Below are 17,602 nucleotides of genomic sequence, written 5' to 3'. Positions count from 1 at the left end.
CACGGGCTGAGACGTCAAGGGTCATAAGGGAAGTTATACCAGACCTTTTGGAAAAATAAACCAAGTCAGAACATAGATACACAAACTAAATGAACTTCAGCAAACAGGTAAACCCTCAGCCCTGGTTTCCATACATTGGGATTGCTAACCCGTAAGGTTGCTCGAAATAAAAAAAGGAAGGTAGACTTGCTGTTCCAGAATGGAAGTTACAAGCCCTCGAAGAATCCATGTACTGAATGATATTGTATATCTCATTTAGATTGTAAGTAAGAACTATAGCAAAGGTCTTTCTCTTGACTTTTCAAGTACGTTTAATTTACTGTCTTGCAAAATTAATTAATGAATAATCTTTCACGATTTATCAAAGATACATGGCTTATTCATTGGCTGACAGAATTTCTTCAAGGATGGTCCAGACAAGTTAAGTTGGATAAAGGGTTATCGGAAATATCGGAAATATCGGAAATAAAGGTTGATGTGCCTCGGGGGGGGGGGGGGGGGGTGGAGCTCGATTATCTGCTATACTATCTTACTATATACTGATGAAATTTGGTCAAACTAAAACATTTATGTTACATAATATGCCGATGATACTGCTGTATCATGCACACTTTCTAAGAGCTCTGTTGAAATTGACCAAATAAGTTATCAGTTTTCTGTAAATGACATAGTTCCAACATGTGACCGCAAGACGTAATTGCGTAACCACCCAAAATAAAGGAAATTTGCTTTTCAAAATTAAAACATAAAACATGAAGGTCTCATTATATCAACATCGCAACGTACTATTAATGAGGGGTCTGAGGTGGCTAGAACCTCCAAAAATGAGTACTGGGAGTTATACATCGACGACAGTTTGATCTTTTCTTGCAATGTACCAAAGGTGTTAAGCAAAGTATTTAATATAGTATCTAATGTTGCTTACGTTGTGTCTCTTTTTATCGAAAATGATAAGGAAAATGTTTTCCAATACTATTATTCTACCACATATGATCTATGTAGTGCCTGCCTAGTACCATTTTTTATTGAAAAGGCAAAGAGAGAAGAATGAAGTTTCTTAAATACACATCGGCTATATTTAATTTAGATTACAATATACTGTTAGAAAAAGTAAATGCTGTTACAAGAACTGAGTTAACAAGAATGGCTAATAAGATTTACAGTGATCAGAATCACCCTTTGTATACTGTACTGAAAACTCTCCTGCACAAATCGAACAGATATCAAAGAAATACCCACAAAATACCGAACATAAGTTTACAGAAACTCTTTTATTTACTGTGCTGCTTTATACATTCGAGCACTTAGAATGTTTGTTGTAGTTTTATGTATGAACTTTTGTATGTGTAAATGTATTTGATATGATAATCTATCATCTTAACATTTCCCCCTTTTATAATAGTTATTCTTCTTGTTGAGGTATTTAACATTTAACATTTACATTTGTACATTTGTACATTTTATATGTATACAGGAATGGAAAGAAAAAGAAGGAGCCACATACTATCTTACAACTTGAAAACACTTCAAAAATGGCACAGTTGTTTTCCACTTTAAATCTAAGGATTCACACGAGGTTAAACATTTCGTTAAGGGGATAAAATAGTGCAAAAGCTTCCAAAACGTTTGAAGGATACGTAAAACCTATTGTCAGAGACATTTCACTTAATGCACATAGGCGTACGAGGCGTGGGGCATGGGGCAGTCTGCCCCCCCCCCCAAATTTCCAGAGGACAAAAAATTCGGGCAAAAATCCTGAAAAATTCGGGCAGCCTAAGAGGAGAAAAAATATATATGCAGTAGCTGGCCCGAATCTTTTTCAAATATTTGCCCGACAATTCCGTGGAGAGCGTTTTTGTTATTTGGTTTCTGACATTAATATTAATATAGGCCTAATGATTTTCTTTATTTAGCACCATGATGCCCGAATATTTCCATTTTTTCTTCTTCTAATTTACCAATTTTTTGGGAAGTGTAAATTTCTAAAACGTGAGATTATAAAATAAAGAATGTTTAGATGCAACTTACAAGGCCTCAGAAGTGCCATTTCCGGCAATCTGAGAGGCATCTTTTGTATTTTATCTATCTTTTGTATCTTGTCTATTTTATACATTGTAGAAAATCGTGTTTAAAAAAATATTTAAGACCAATGTACTACCCTTTCAGCAGTCGGCTCTCCTTGCCCTTCCAACGCGAACATCCCCCTCTCCGACACCATCCATGTCTCCCAAGAAAAACATACTAAAACACTTATATTCGCCCAGTACTCATACAAATTCCTTGTCTTATACATTGCAAAAAAACGTGGGCGCTCTTTCTAAAAATTAATAAGACCAATATACCACCCCTTTCAACAGCCGGCTCTCCTTGCCCTCTATACCCCCTCCCCTCATCATATCAGACCCCATCCATGCCACCCCCCCAAAAAAAAAGCATACTAAAACACGTATGTGGATACCTGCGTATAACCCATGCAAATTCCTTGTCTATTTTATAATTGTAGTATACCGTAGACGTTCTTTTAAAATCAACAAGACCAATGTACCACCCCTTCGATTATTTTCTTCTATCCTAAGGTTATTCCACTTTACACCCCCCCCCCCCCGCCTCTCCCCATTTGACAGTGAAAATTCACGGTGTACCCTATGGTGTACCCTATGGCTACTACGAATACTAGTCTGTGACAGGAAGCAAATTCAAAATCTAGTTCTAGCATAGTCACGAATGTGACGAATGTCTAAAACTAACTGAACAATGAATATGTTTACACTAAAATTACTACTTTGTAAGAAATATTTCGATGAGCATCAAATATGAGAACTCAAAGTTCTATTTGTTATATTGAAATATATTGACAAATTTCGGTACAAAACATCCCTTTTGCGAGAGAGTATTCTCGAGCTTTAGATGTGGATCTCAGCTCTGGAGGTGGGGGGGGGGGGGCAGAATTCCACGTCGTTTCGTTTATCTTTACATATGTCACCATGTCGAATTTACAGAATCCTATAAAAAGATGTGTCAACAAATGAAGTTTAATAACTTATAAAATTCATATTTACGTATAAATTATACTCAAGATAATACTTATTTGTCATAATTGGATCTAAATGTAAAGAAAATGACTGCAGTTAACAGAGTTTTTTGCTAAGACTACGAGTTTCAGAAAATGATGACGTCAAACAAAAACGTTTGGTACGGAGCCGTGGCCACAGAAAACGTTTCTGTGCGTATGCTTCACGTAGTATAATTCATCGCCGAGTTGACTTTGTTGTGCAGCCTACGTAATGTCGTATGTCATTCGATCCATCAACAGACAGCAGCTATAATACTACTGCATCAACGATACTATACATACTACTATACCTTTCGAGATTCGGTAAGACTACTCTCACTAATGTTTATTATAACTTCTTGAAGCATTTCGCTTGAATGTTAAGCGTAGGTAAAGAAAAGAACTGGCTCTGTGGGACGAGAGCAATTTGCGTAAATCACGACATCTTGGCATTTTTCGTGGTCTGGAATTTAGGCACAAGTTGTTCGCAATACCGTGCGAGATTCACCAAAGTAGCCTAGCTGTAGCGTTACGTAGTAAGACATAACGTTAACCTTACAATGTGACATAGAAGCTACATGGCAACCAGTTCGTCACCTAAAATGTTTTGGGCGGCACTGAGACAATTGCTCTGACCAGAATCTAATTAGAGAAATTTCATGGTATTTCTTTGATAGTCACCTCATTTGAGAACATTTGACTTAATTTGAAGGGTAATAGCGTATAAAAACTGTCTCACAAGTAAACTTCTGGCAGCAGTTTTACTTCCCAAACATTATGACGCATACAGGATAAGCCTAATGAGTAATGGATGTTGCATCTTTGGAAAGTTAGACCAAGGAATTATTCATGAACAGCAAAAAAATTTCTAACTCTGGGATAAGAATTTGTTATAATAAAGGTAGCCACCTACAACATTTTCCATATCCTGTGCTGTATACATTGGTTAATTGATAGTTTGCCATCAGCCCAGGTTAGAGGCTCACCAGAATATAGCCCAGGATAGGCCTTTAACAGCCACTGGTCCATTTTTTTTATATAGTACGTAATGTTGGTTCAATATTACCTACTGTGTGTACTGTATCACACAGTACTCTGCAACTATCCAATGCAGTATACAGTATAACCCACGCTAGGCCTTAAACAGCCACTGATCCAATTTGTATTTGGTTTGTAATATTGGTTCGTTATTATACAAATAATAAATGGTTATGAGTGCAATAGTGCAAATATTTCATGAGTTGAAAGATGGAATGTTCCATTCAACTCGGCTGCGCCTCGTTGAATGGAAGAAATTACATCTTTCGACGAATGAAATATTTGCACTATTGCACGAATGGAAACCATTCATTATTTGCACCTATACACCTATACAACTGCACCTATACACCGTGTACAGACACAATGCAATTTGCACATTGTATACATTTGGATTGTTTTTATGGGAGGGCATCTTTCGTACGCAGTTGCCATAATTGACGTAAATCATTATAGTATAGCACCGTAGTGAAACTCAGTCATATGATCATATGAACGAGTGGGAGGACGTAGTCTTCTGGTTTGATTACGACATACTAAAGTCAAAATGTGAAAATCTTTACAGCGAGTTTAATCAAAACTCACTTTTTGCACATTCGTCACTACGCCAGAACGGGGAAACATTTTTCGATTCAAATCTCTTGGAAAACGACCATGGGTTATATATAATGTTTTTCATTTATCTTCAAAGTAATACATGAAAATATGCCAAATGAACGGGAATATCTAATATTTCAATGACCTAAGAACTTGATTTCTGTTAGCAGATAGCATACAGTACGAAACCTTTTTGCCATTGTCACAATATGATTTGAACACTTCCCCCTACATAGATCAGTTTCTTGAATATGTGGCCCGAGAAATGTTTATAGCTGCTACATTATTCAATATTTCCCCTGCAGTATTTTCTGTAATATAAAGGCCATATGAGATACACACAAATTGACTGAAATATTAGTCAGATCAGTATAACAGTCTCATCATAGGTTGAATATGTTGCTCGATACATGAAGTGCATGCAGATACTCTGGAAACCTCAGAGTTAACAATGAAAAAAAATTGTGACAAGGTTGTACCATATTCAGACCTTGTGTCTTGTTGGGATGTGCAGTTAAATCAATCGGACTGTGGGTCTTCTAATCATAGGCATAAGCGATCTTTTTTACAAATTATGGCGGGATTGGGTCTGAGCCATGTTCCACTTAACCTATTAATATACTGCTGAAAATTGTCAATATTCTTCCCGAATTTACCACTTTATGGGGGCTGTCGTGTCAGTCTCACCTCCTACGATTATGCATAGTCACATTTCTATTCAAATAATGTATGCCAACTTGGACAAGAAAAGGAAAATATACAAGAAAACACAAGACACATTGAGTTCGAGTTGGTTAGCATAATGTTTGATCTCTAGAGTAAGCCAAATATGTCACCAAAACAGAACTAGTATTGTTCGATACAGGTGACAAACGCCTACAGTGGAATAACGACCTTCCTTACCGGTTTCGAACCTCTGGACATACAATCAGCGTCCATAGCCTAGTGGTTAAGGTGTCCGCATGTAAAGCGGCATGTAAAGCGGATGTTCTGTCTGAAATCGGAACAATTGACAAATTTGTAGGCCCGGGTTCGAATCCCGGCGGGAGGCTGGAAGTTTTTTCACTGTTCTGGATTTTCCATTTCACTACGATTTCAATTATATATATTTTCATTTGCCTCTGTCATTTACCTCAATTTCATTAACAAAGTGCTGGAAAACAACTAAATAAAACTCAAAGTAACGATACGAAAGTTAAACCTGGTCGATATTCTGGCTGAAATCGGAACCATTGACAAATTAGTAGTGTTTTAATTGCCTCTTAAAAGTAGCAGCATTTTGTACTTCTTTAATGCTGCCAGAAAGCTTATTCCACAATTTAGGTCCAGCCTTAGCAAACGAGCGATACCCATACGAGGATTTAACTCAAGGCTCTTTTAATAACATATTTCTGTTATGGTCAGAGGTTACCAACAGATCATGGACATATTTAGGACCCTGTCCTCTAACAGACTGAAACACAATCAATATCATTTTAAAGTACACCTTCTCCTTGATTTTAAGACAATGAAGATCATGGAATAGATCAGTCATATGATCATATCTACTTCTACCATATATCATTCTTGCAGCAAAATTTTGAACAGATTGGAGTTGATCATGTAAATGTTGGTTGATACCAAAATAAAGTGAGTTACAATAATCAATATGCAAACAAACCATGGATTGGACAATAGTGCTTAACTCAGACTTAGAAAGATAGAACCGCATTTTAGAAATATTTCTTAGATTCTTAAAGCACCTGGACTTAAGTGAACAAATTTGATGCCGAAAAGATAATGGTATCGCCAAAATGAACACCAAGGTTACGAACAATTTGGTCAAAACGTACACAATCAACAGTGTTAAGAATAACACCCCTGATACGAATCAGTTTGAATATAGGAGTGGGACCAAATACAATTATTTGGGTCTTGCCAGGGTTGAGTTGCAAATAGTATTTGCGCATCCAACGTTGAATACAACCAGATGAGTATTGCAGAGAATCAACTAGAACAGATCCTTGATTATGGTGCCTGAAGTGTTTATAAACCTGGTGATCATCAGCAAAGCAATGAATATTAAAACCCATTCTAGAAACTTCAGCTTAAAGTGAAAAAATATAGATGTTAAATAAGTCTGGACCCAGAACAGATCCCTGTGGCACACCAAACTTAATTGTAATCTCGTCAGAAGAACAGCCCCTATTCTAACTCTTTGCGATCTGCCCACAAAAAAACTTTAAAACCAGTTTAGGACAATACCAGTAATACCAATTTCATTTGATAATACGGACAAAACAACATTATGGCAAATGGTGTCAAAAGCCGAGCTTAAGTCAAGGAGTACCAGCACAGTGGCATGTCCACTGTCACTGGCAACTAATATGTCATTAGACACCCTCAAAAGGAGGTTTTGGAACTATGGTACTTTTTGTAAGCAGATTGCCTGGAAATATTGTGGCTGTTAGAATGCATGTTTAAGGACAACTCTTCAATCAATTTACCCAAAAAGGATAGATTGGAGATCAGTCTATAATTTTTTTAAATTGTTATGATCTATGCCATTCCCTTTGATGACAGGAGAAATATCTGCAAGTTTAAGACCATTCATACTGCCAGTAATGAGCGACAGATTAAGAGATGATATTTGCAAGGAAGAAGAAGAATGATATTAGTTTTTAGGAGATCTCTTGAAAGTATATCAATAGGGGAGCATTTTATTCCAGTATCATTAATTATCTCCCTTAACTCATCAAACAGTGGTAGGTTTAAACTGAGATAAGACAACTACACGATAAGCTGTAGCAAGCTGTAGCAAGCTTTTCAGCATCTCTATCAATGTCCTGCAAATTAGAACGTATTTGTTCTAATTTGTCATTAAAATACGTATTAAAGTCATTAGTAAGAGTTTGTAGAGAAACAGTGGGTGGAAGGAATTTAGTTTGATTTTTATCGAGGAATTTATGCACAAATTTGTAAAGGGCTTTGAAATTCCCCTCACAATTTTGGAACTTGATTCTAAAGAAATCCCTTTTCTTTGATTGAGCCATTGTCGCAGTGTCCTTTTTAACTTGAAGATTGACGTCTTTGTCAACAGTTAGACCAGATTTGTGCCATTTCCTTTCAGCATTCCTGCGAAGACGCCGCTGATTTACATTATCAGTGTCAAACCAAGGTGCCGTGTTAACAACTTTTATTCTTTTGGTCACTAGTGGAGCATGTTTATCTATATTATCAAAGCGATTCTAGAATTATATATGTCAACTGCATCTTTGAAATCCGTTGTCAATGCTTCGTAGTTGGAAAATTTACGGTTTATATCACGGGAAAGGGCTTTTGCATCAACAGACTTCACGTTTCTTAAGGATATATCTTTATACTGATGCTAATCGCAGCTGAGTAAAACATCAAACTTGATAGGGAAATGGTCGTTCAACGTAATATTATCCAGAACGTCTACGTTTTTAGATCAACAAGATGATCACTGCATGGCAACAACAACCTCCAACATATGGCCAAGATTGTGTGTCTACTATAGTACACGTACTGAATGAGCCCAAATAAGTTCAGAATATCAGTAAATTGAGAATTAGATTTGGCACTAGAAATGTCAATATGAATATTTATATTACCATATGAAATAATATGATCACTCTGGATCATCACATCCTGCAGGAAGTTATCAAATTCATTTAAAAAACATGTAACCAAAGCGGACTGCAGCCGTTAGAACGAGATTATCAGCAGTTTTGAATTATTATTACACTTCATTAAGAGTGAAGTGTACTCAAATGAAGAAAGTTTACAAGAGAAATAGTTTTAACGTCAAAATCAGGTTTATAAAAAATAGCAACACCGCCTAACGCGTTGGTTAGTTCTGAAGCTATGGGTAATAGTGTAGCCAAATTCTTTGATGACACTTGTAGTTGGATTAATGTAATCAGTGAGCCAAGTTTCACTAATGAATCCAATATTAATGTTATTGTATGTTACAAATATCATGACATCTTCAGTTTTATTGTTCAATGACCTCACGTTCCAACAGACCATGTTCAAAGGTGAATTAACCTTATTTACTGTCTCTAGTTTTTTGAAGAATTATAAAAAAAGTTTTCTTCTGCTCGTTAATGTAGCAAGGACAGGAAAACGAAAATGCAGCGTAAGTAAACTGACGATGATTGTAGGCTTTCTTACAATTTGCACAGGTTAAGTTTGGTGACTTAACATCCTTGTGGGGACAATCTTTGGTTTCGCCGTGTGCTTCTGCACATATAGCACACACTTTAGCTTCCAAAAATTCACGTGCAAAATATCCAAACTTCTGGCATGAATTACATCAAAAATCTGTCATATACTTTACAGGAGTGAGATTCCACATAATGATGCGATCGGAATTACACTGGATAAGTTTTCTAATGTTGTTACTCACTCTAACAGATGCCTGAAAGGTTTTGGGGTCATTTCTTAGGGGCTTGACAGCGAGGGTGCCAAAAATTTCTTTATCAGAATTTTCGCAAAATTATCAATCCCATGATTTAGTTTCATGATATTTTTCTTTAGGACATCAGTGCTTATGTTGGACGTCAGTCCAACAATGGAGATGGTTGGCAATTTTACAGTGGGTTCTTTTAATGCAAACTGAGGAAATAAATCTCCCATCTGGGATTTCAGAGCGTCACGTGCTTCATCTGTGGGCATAACTACCACTTTATCACCAGACTTTGTTTCATGGAATTTGTCAACTTGAATAGAATTATCAATAATGGTCTTTTCCAGTTTTTGAATGCCAGGTTTATTACCATGAGTATCATTTTTAATAATGAGTACGGATTTCATCTTATTTACCCTCTTGATATCGTTCCAAGGACTATTAGCAATTTTGGCAGGGTGTTGAGCAGGGTTTAGAGAAATAATTTTCTTAACACATGTAATCCCTTGCGACACAACTTGTTCAACATTGGAGGAACAGTTATCACGTAACATGTTTTTAATTTCCAGAATACCACTCACGAGATCGTAAACGATATTGTCTAATTTATCAACTCTGTCACTTACATTATTAGTGCGTTGGATTTCATGGTGGGTGTCATACAGGGATCACATACAAAACATAAGTTTCCAGGAAGCTCAGCGTTTACTCCCAATCTTGTCAGCCACACGATCAAACTGATCGAAAAAAGAGGGTGTGCAGTTATCACGGTTATTCTGAACAGCACATTTGAGTTGAATGGAAATAATGACCACACAATAAGCAGCAAGCAGATTCCATGGTGGCATCTTTCTTACACTTAGCACAGATTCCTTCAGAATTGACCTTGTAATAATGTCTGTACTCGCTATTCTATTATTAACATCTGGATTGACTATCCCATTGTGTCTATTGTCATCATCGGTATTAGCCTCAGGCTCCGCCATTGTTGCCATACGGCACTATGGAGAAAGCCTGTGCAATAAACAATCAGGTATTTACAATGCTTGAATAATTTTGAATAGGCCGGTGTAGCAGTTCAAACTGTCGCATATATCCCATATTCAGTACATACTGTCCTAGTCCCCCTAGAACAAGTTATACTGAATTTACCAGTATATTTGGTCTCCCCGGACCTATTGTACAAAACTAGATGGTACAGACTGTCTCCCCGGACAGTATATGCTATGGCTAAACGATGGGGGACATTATTTGACGGTCGTATATTTTGTTGTAAATTATATCCACCTGAACACAATGTCCGCCAAAGCAGGTACGTTAGAGTAGCAAAAATTTAATTATTAATGGACTCTGGCAGAATCCGTATTTATTAGCAAATTTGTCACATTTCGGCTTCCGTATATTTAGAAGTAAGTGGATCGATCGTGCCGTGCGACAACTAAAAATTGAAAGGTTATAGCAGCAAATACAACAAAAATACGACAAAGAGTCCGACACCTCCTCAGAATTGCAGGCTCTCCAGAAAACCCACGAACATCGCTTGAAGTCACCATCAAAATTTACAAAACGATGATTAGATCAATCATGGATTATGCAGCACCTGCCATCTCACACATCACAGAAAACCAACCAGAAAAATTCGATGCAATACAAAGGACAGCTAGCCGCATCGCCTACTACGTCGACTCCCAGACTCCAACAGAAGATACCATCGGTATAGCTCAACTACATACAATAAGCCAAGAACTGAACACCCTCCGAGACAACTTCTTAGACAAATTTCAACGAGAAGGCCACCATCTAAACCAATTCATCCAGAACCAACTTCAACACCAAGACTCCTGCCGAACACCCTACTATATAACATGCAAGATGAAATCTGGGACTAACAGATGACCCACCAACAGACAAAAATGTCAACACAGCCATCATCTCCTCACCGCCAGCCTCCGAAGCCACCGCAGGGACAGATCACGACGTTACCAACATAGATGACGCCCAACCCAACAACATTTACCAACTTCGACCTCCGGACACCTTATATAGATGCAACCAAGGGCGTAGGAACCGGGGGGGCTGGGGGGGCGCCAGCCCCCCAGTGAAAAATATGGGGGCGGAAGTATCGTTCCGCCCCCCCGCTCCGCAAGTCAGAAAACCCCTTTTTCATTTCCAAATGAGAAAAAAATCTCATTTGAAGCACCAAATTGCATCTAAGGCCAGGTGAAAATGCAAAATTCTTTACAAAATGGAGTGGGTGTTGAAGTATGCTATATTGCACCAAATTGCATCTGAGGCCACCTGGAAATGCAAAAAAAAATCCAAAGGGGAGGGGGACACCCCCTCCCCTTACACCCCTCCCCCAGGTCGGCCATCAGTCTTCAGCCCCCCCACTCAAAAGTACCTTCCTACGCCACTGGATGCAACAACTTATTCGGGCACCGTATTCGAACACGGTGCTCTCTCAGCTTACCACCTTGCCACGTCCTTACCCAACTCCACAAAATCTAAACTCAAAATTTCACGGTCTAGTCTCTATTTTTTCCGGCCTAGCTTATTGAAGCGCCTTAAGTAGGAAACAGTTTTACGAAACTCATTCATTCATATATTCAGCAAACGTGCGACAAATCGCCGATACTCTAAGAGATGAGAGCTATCCAAGTGGTTTCACAAAAATATAACAGAGAAGGATCTTACGGAGACAAAGTCAGTTTTTCAGACTGGCTGAAAATGGAACTGTTGCATACCGAAATTGAAGGAAAGGTTTGCATACTAGGGCTTCTCAACTCGCCCAAATCGAGGCAGCTCATACTAGTGGCCATTGTAAGGTAATGTCTGTAACATACAGTATAGGATACACACTATGCATGTGGTTAGCCCAGACCGTTTCGTAGGATGATTTTTTGTCACAGGCCTATGTTAGTTTACACGTAGAAAACGCTTCAGAGTCCTCTATTTGCACAGTGATTATTACAATATACGAAAGGTTACTTATACATTACATCGCATATTGCAATTATTTCTATGTTTTCGTCAACCTTCACACCTGCTTCTGGACTACACGAAACAGCAGCACGGTAGCTCTAGCCTATATAGCCCATAGGGTGAACAAATCTAGATATAATTTTTCACGATTATGCTTCATTCTGCGTAGCTTAAGCAAGTATGTCCTGGCCTATAATTAAATTGATATCATGTTTTTGATAATTCACCCTGAGAAGTCTGATTTGTGGTAATAAAATATGATGTTAATTGGCGAACGGCCATTCCACAGTTAAAATAAATATCTAGGCCTGGTAGGTATACAAATCATGATATTCTTTTACCACGTTTGGTTAGTTGTTAAAACTCATTCGCAAAAACTCAAGCAAATGCTTATGCAACATTTTAATCAGTTGCATGCTTGAGCAAAGTTGTTAGTGCATGAACAAAGTTATTGTGGCCTAGTTTTGTTTACCCAATTGTCATAACAAATGTTTGGGAAAAATATCATAAATTTCCACCTTTTATCGCTCTACCTATTATAGAAGTTAAAAATCATAACCAAATCATATCACTAAAGCTTACAGAGATTGTCTGGTCTGCATGCATGGGACAATACAAAATGCATTAAATGGACTAAAGCCTAGCCTACTTCTAAAGAAAAGTGGCACTAATACTGTACATAACACATTCACGTTCATTAATTGTGGTTGGTAACATATTAAAGGCCTAATAGTACTTTGTTAGATGTGCCATATTCTCTACATGCCAAACCACACGCAGAAGAAGACCACAATAGTTGCCTTGCAATATGGACAATAATGGGAATATTCCATTTCAAACACTAATATAGAGTTGTAATTCAAATTTAGTGGCACTTCAGTCAGAACTAACAATTCTGCAGCCCATATATTTGTGTTTTTTATGGTGGGGGGGGGGCAAAAAACATGATATCTCCTTGATCATGAATTTCCTTATCTCATTGAAGGTGTTCATCTTGGCATAGATAAACCAGACAACAGATTATGTCTATCAACGTTGATGTTACAAGGTATGTTCAACAGGATGCCCAAAGCGTCATTGCCCTGTAGACCTACGAACAAGTCTACATAGCATTCCTGTAACTGGATTATGGAAACAGGTAAATTCTCAAGCTGTTCTAATTGTACAGGTGGTCCGCAGCATGCAGTGAAGGTTAAGTTTAGTTAAAGTCACTCTGTCTGGACAAATTAAGCATTAACAAGTTTAAAGGTAGTCTGTATAAGTCCTTAATTCTGGCCACTTTAATTGTTAGTTTTCAAAAAGTACTTTCCTGGGGGGAAAAAACCTCAAATTGTGCTCAGACATTCTTAATAATGACAATGATTGAATGTCCCAATACAGGATACCTTTAAGCCACACTTTGGCGTAACTACAGAGCAACCATCGATATAGGCATATAATTGTAAGTTGGAAAAAGTGGACGTACCACTTTTCTGGTTTAGTGGTTTAAGCGATTGTAAATATATGGTACAGTATGGTTTAAAGGATTGGTTCGGGTGTCTGACATGATAACATAACAAAGACTTTTCAGGACTGTGATGATATGACGTCACAGCTAGTCTGATTTCAGCAGTTTCTACACAACCAGATAGAACTTAAAACTTCTTCACTATTGGGTTTCTTTTATTGTCCTCTTTCATATAAGATAAACATTTGTGACACCTGAACTAGTCCTTTAAGTTACGTTTTCATGTATGCAAGGTAAAAATAATTGGCCTAAATCCACCAACACCCTGTTTCGATCAGATATCCCACTATTTTTTATCTAGATCTGTTTACAGAATGAAGCAATGGAATAGAACAACAGTCAAGGCAAAGCCTACAACTTGTAACTGTTTTTGTAATTAGAACCTAAATACTGTCTTCTTTCTTAACAGGTTGGTGTTGATCTTATTGGTCATCTGCCAGTGACAGCTGCCAAGCGACTGTACACACTAACACTGTCTGACTTCTATTCAAAGTAGCCTGAGACTAAGGCAGTGCCTGGCAAGACTGCAGCATCAACTTCTAATTTCATTTACTGATGTGATGATGAGGTAAACATATCTAAAACATTTAATAATTTTCTGTAGTTAGTGTCAATAATGAATGGCATCATATATGTTATTTATACCATGCAAATAACTGATAGTGCATGGCAGAATGGTCAACACTGCTGTGTTTGAGTATTAGTATTACTATTTCCACATAGGTATAAAGCATACAGAAAGGCCAAGGTCATGAAGGTAGGTGAGAACCAAGACGTGTACTGTAAATCTTTGCAGGTGTAGTCCCCATTAATAAGTTTATCTGTAAATGTTTCCTTTCCTATATTTACTTGCAAAAGATTCCACCTCTGGTTCTTAAGTGGCATAAAGCTAGACAATTGTCTTTAATTGGTCTACATCCCCAAAAAGAGATTTTTACTGGACCTGTTTCACTGAACCAGACACAGTTTATTTGTTCAAAGAGAGGATCGGTAAATGATTAAGACCACATTCCACAGCTAGACATCACCTATTGTGTGTTGTTTTTCAAAAATGTGTTGGACAGTTTGATATTGTAACCACATGGAACTTTTCTGTTTAGAAAGCCTGAACTTATTACTACTTTGCTGTTTTGACAGGAACTTCGACAAGATAAGAGAGATAATTAAATGTATCAACTGAGTTTTGGTACCATTTCTCTGTTAGGTCCCTAAACTTATTAAAGTTGTTTTCGTGTGTATTGGTGGGGGATATTTTCTGTAACCTGGCGAAGGATCCCCTTCCTTTGGCAAAATAAGGCAATTGTTAGGTCTCTTGATGTAAAATAATATATAACGTACAGTACATTTTAATGTAATAATGGTTAGCTAGCATTATGGCTAGCTTAGCATTTGGGCATATGGGGTGATTTGAACCCCCATGGATCCTGATTCAGGACAATTATAATTTGATTGGCATAAAGGGTGTAAAGACTCGCGCACAAAGAAACGTCTCATGCCGGTAATCTGACCTAGTTTCGAATTAGGTGTAACAGAAGTGTTAGACACCACCATCGATCCCAGAAATTACACACACAGCTTGCTACTGTCGGTAATTAGACACTAGTGTACAGTCAATACATACAGCTACGGTCAATACCCACAACACAGTGTACAAAGCAGCGATTGACATCTCAGGTCCAGCTAAAGATAACGGTATCGCGTTTTACGTATCACGTTTCATTTCTGTCTGCATTTTGTAGCGACAAGAAGAAAACTGAATTTGCAAGCAACGGAAAGTTAACTTTTTCAGAGCGCGGCACGCGGTTTGGGACGAGTCTTCAATGCCTTTAAACAGACAGACCATGCACACCTACATCAATTGGGCACCAAAAGGCATCAAAGTTTTGTTGTATCCTAACTTGTGCTAATTTGATAAATGTCTGATATTTAATTGAATTAATATGTCACAAATTTTGTATTGGCTCACATGGTTAAAACTTTTCAGTTTTTGCAGTAAACTGTGTGATATAACGCCAAAATTATGACATGCAATCTCCAATAAAAAAAAAGTTGAGGCAGTAAGCCCATTAACATATAGGTGTCACAATAAAAGATCATCCAATTAACTCAATGTCGAAGCATAGTTTAGTTGTACACTAACAGTCTACACTTAACAAATATGATGAATGTTAACTATTTTTGTAGTTGAGCTTATACGTAAACCTTTCAAGATGATAATTTCTTTGATATATTACTTACTGTGTGGCATTCACTACTCATAATATTGCTTTCAACTTTTATTTTTCACAGATTTGGTTGTACTGACATTCTCATCTCTGACCATCAATGGAGGGAGTATGTATAAAGATAACAGAAAACCCCAGAAGACATGTCTAGACGATTTTCTTGGCAGTTAATTTGTTGCCGACAATAATGCTGTCTTTCACTCTAACATATCATGAGAGAAAATTTCGTCGGCTGCTACACGTTCAAGCAAAGACAGGCCATTGATTTTACACTGCCAGTCGTTCGGTGGAAATCCATATATTTTGCATTTCAAGTTGACGCGATGTGACGCTCGAAATTCTTTATCACCTCATTACTTCATTAAACAACAAATAAGAAGGAGTGTTTCTTGGTTCTGGAAAACATATAGATTGACAGTAGTATATCATTCTAATTAAGTAATGCCTCCCTGCTTGAAGGATGCTCTAGATAGCATCGATTATATTTAGTTGCCTCGGAGCTACAAAGGGAGAGTCATCATTCCAGTTAAATTTCCTCATGTATGATCCCATGTATAAACATATTTTCACTCTTTGCCCAGTCTGATATAGTTTCAGAATATTATGTATATTATGAATATTATTTGTGACTATCATCCAATTTCATGTTTTGAGTTTTACTTCATTAAATTTCTTTTAACAAACTCTACAAGAATGACGTATTAAAAGTGTGAGAAACATGATGAGACAAAAAATCTAGCATATTGCAACCTGCTCTGTCCTATTTGCTTTATTTTTCTTTCCCTTTTTGGCTTTGTTGTTGTTTCTTGTATGTTTGCAAGCTCTTTTGAAGAGGATATCTTTCTAATATATCTTTTCTTATTTGAACCAATTTTTGTCCATTAAGAAAAATGTCATATTTAGAAAAAACGATCCTTTATCACTGGAATTGCCTGGAATGCCATTTGTCTATACAAATGAATATTTGATTCACGCATGGCCATCACAACGGGGTTTAGGGGGCAGGGGTTGGGGGTGGTGGGCATGGCCCCTCCACCCTGTTGAGAGGGAGAATACCTTGACTCGACGATTGAGTGAGAAAAATAGGGAAGTGTAAAAAAGTGGTAATGAAAGTCAAAAACAGGTGTCAGGCCCGTTCGGAGACATTTTCAAGGTCAGGGAAGTATCTTTCAGCTACCTCAGGGTTGTGATTAGAAAACAAAAATATTTTGAAACTCATCACTGATAGGTCACAGACTTGAGAAGAACCCTCCCCAGGACACAAATCGATAACTTACCATCCTACCCCCCCCCCCCCTCCCTCCATGCACTCACAATTCTGTGTATGGGCCTGAGTGTTGTATACAACATTGCTTATTTCGTTTTGGATGTAACTTGAAAACAGAGATGGGGAGAGAGAAGAAACTGTCACCAAACTGCTTGAGACAGATTATAATTTAACTCTATTCAGTTTCCAATGTTCAATTAACTTGTCCGTTTGTCTAAGTTACTTGTGTCTCCTGTCTGGCTTAGCTTTCGTCTTCCTCTGAAGATACACAAGTTAGGATCGATACGTCAGCCACTTTACCGTTTATATATATATATATATATATATATATATATATATATATATATATATATATATATATATATATATATATATATATATATATATCAGTAATAGACTAAGGAGTACCCAAACGGCTGAGCTGAGCTGAGCTTAAAGTTTACTGAACTTACTACCCAATACAGCTTCCATGGTCAATCATAATACGCCTATAGGTGACAAGGTTTGTAAGTAAATATTCAAT

General features: G+C 37.4%; 2 protein-coding genes and 1 long non-coding RNA gene across 4 annotated transcripts in view; 2 read left to right on the top strand and 1 right to left on the bottom strand.

Moving 5' to 3' along the window:
• The window catches only part of LOC139961884 (uncharacterized), a 39,210-nt gene that overhangs the window by 14,265 nt on the left and 7,343 nt on the right, over positions 1-17,602 (bottom strand). The window lies entirely within an intron of this gene.
• LOC139961891 (uncharacterized) overlaps positions 3,288-17,602 on the top strand; it is a 49,731-nt gene continuing 35,416 nt past the window's right edge. Inside the window, exon 1 of one of the 2 annotated variants that reach the window (XR_011791067.1) lies at positions 3,288-3,376. The gene's annotated coding sequence lies outside the window, so the exon portion shown is untranslated. The remainder of the gene's footprint in view (positions 3,377-17,602) is intronic. The other variant, XM_071961525.1, reaches the window with a different exon arrangement.
• LOC139961936 (uncharacterized) lies at positions 11,537-16,535 on the top strand. Its single transcript, XR_011791102.1, has 4 exons — positions 11,537-11,923; positions 13,066-13,218; positions 13,997-14,155; positions 15,877-16,535. It is a non-coding gene; the product is annotated as an uncharacterized lncRNA (long non-coding RNA).

This window comes from Apostichopus japonicus, chromosome 20, assembly GCF_037975245.1.
Source record: "Apostichopus japonicus isolate 1M-3 chromosome 20, ASM3797524v1, whole genome shotgun sequence".
Lineage (NCBI taxonomy): Eukaryota > Metazoa > Echinodermata > Holothuroidea > Aspidochirotida > Stichopodidae > Apostichopus > Apostichopus japonicus.
The sequence above is the reverse complement of the archived record's forward strand: the minus strand, read 5'-3'. Positions and strand labels throughout refer to the sequence as shown.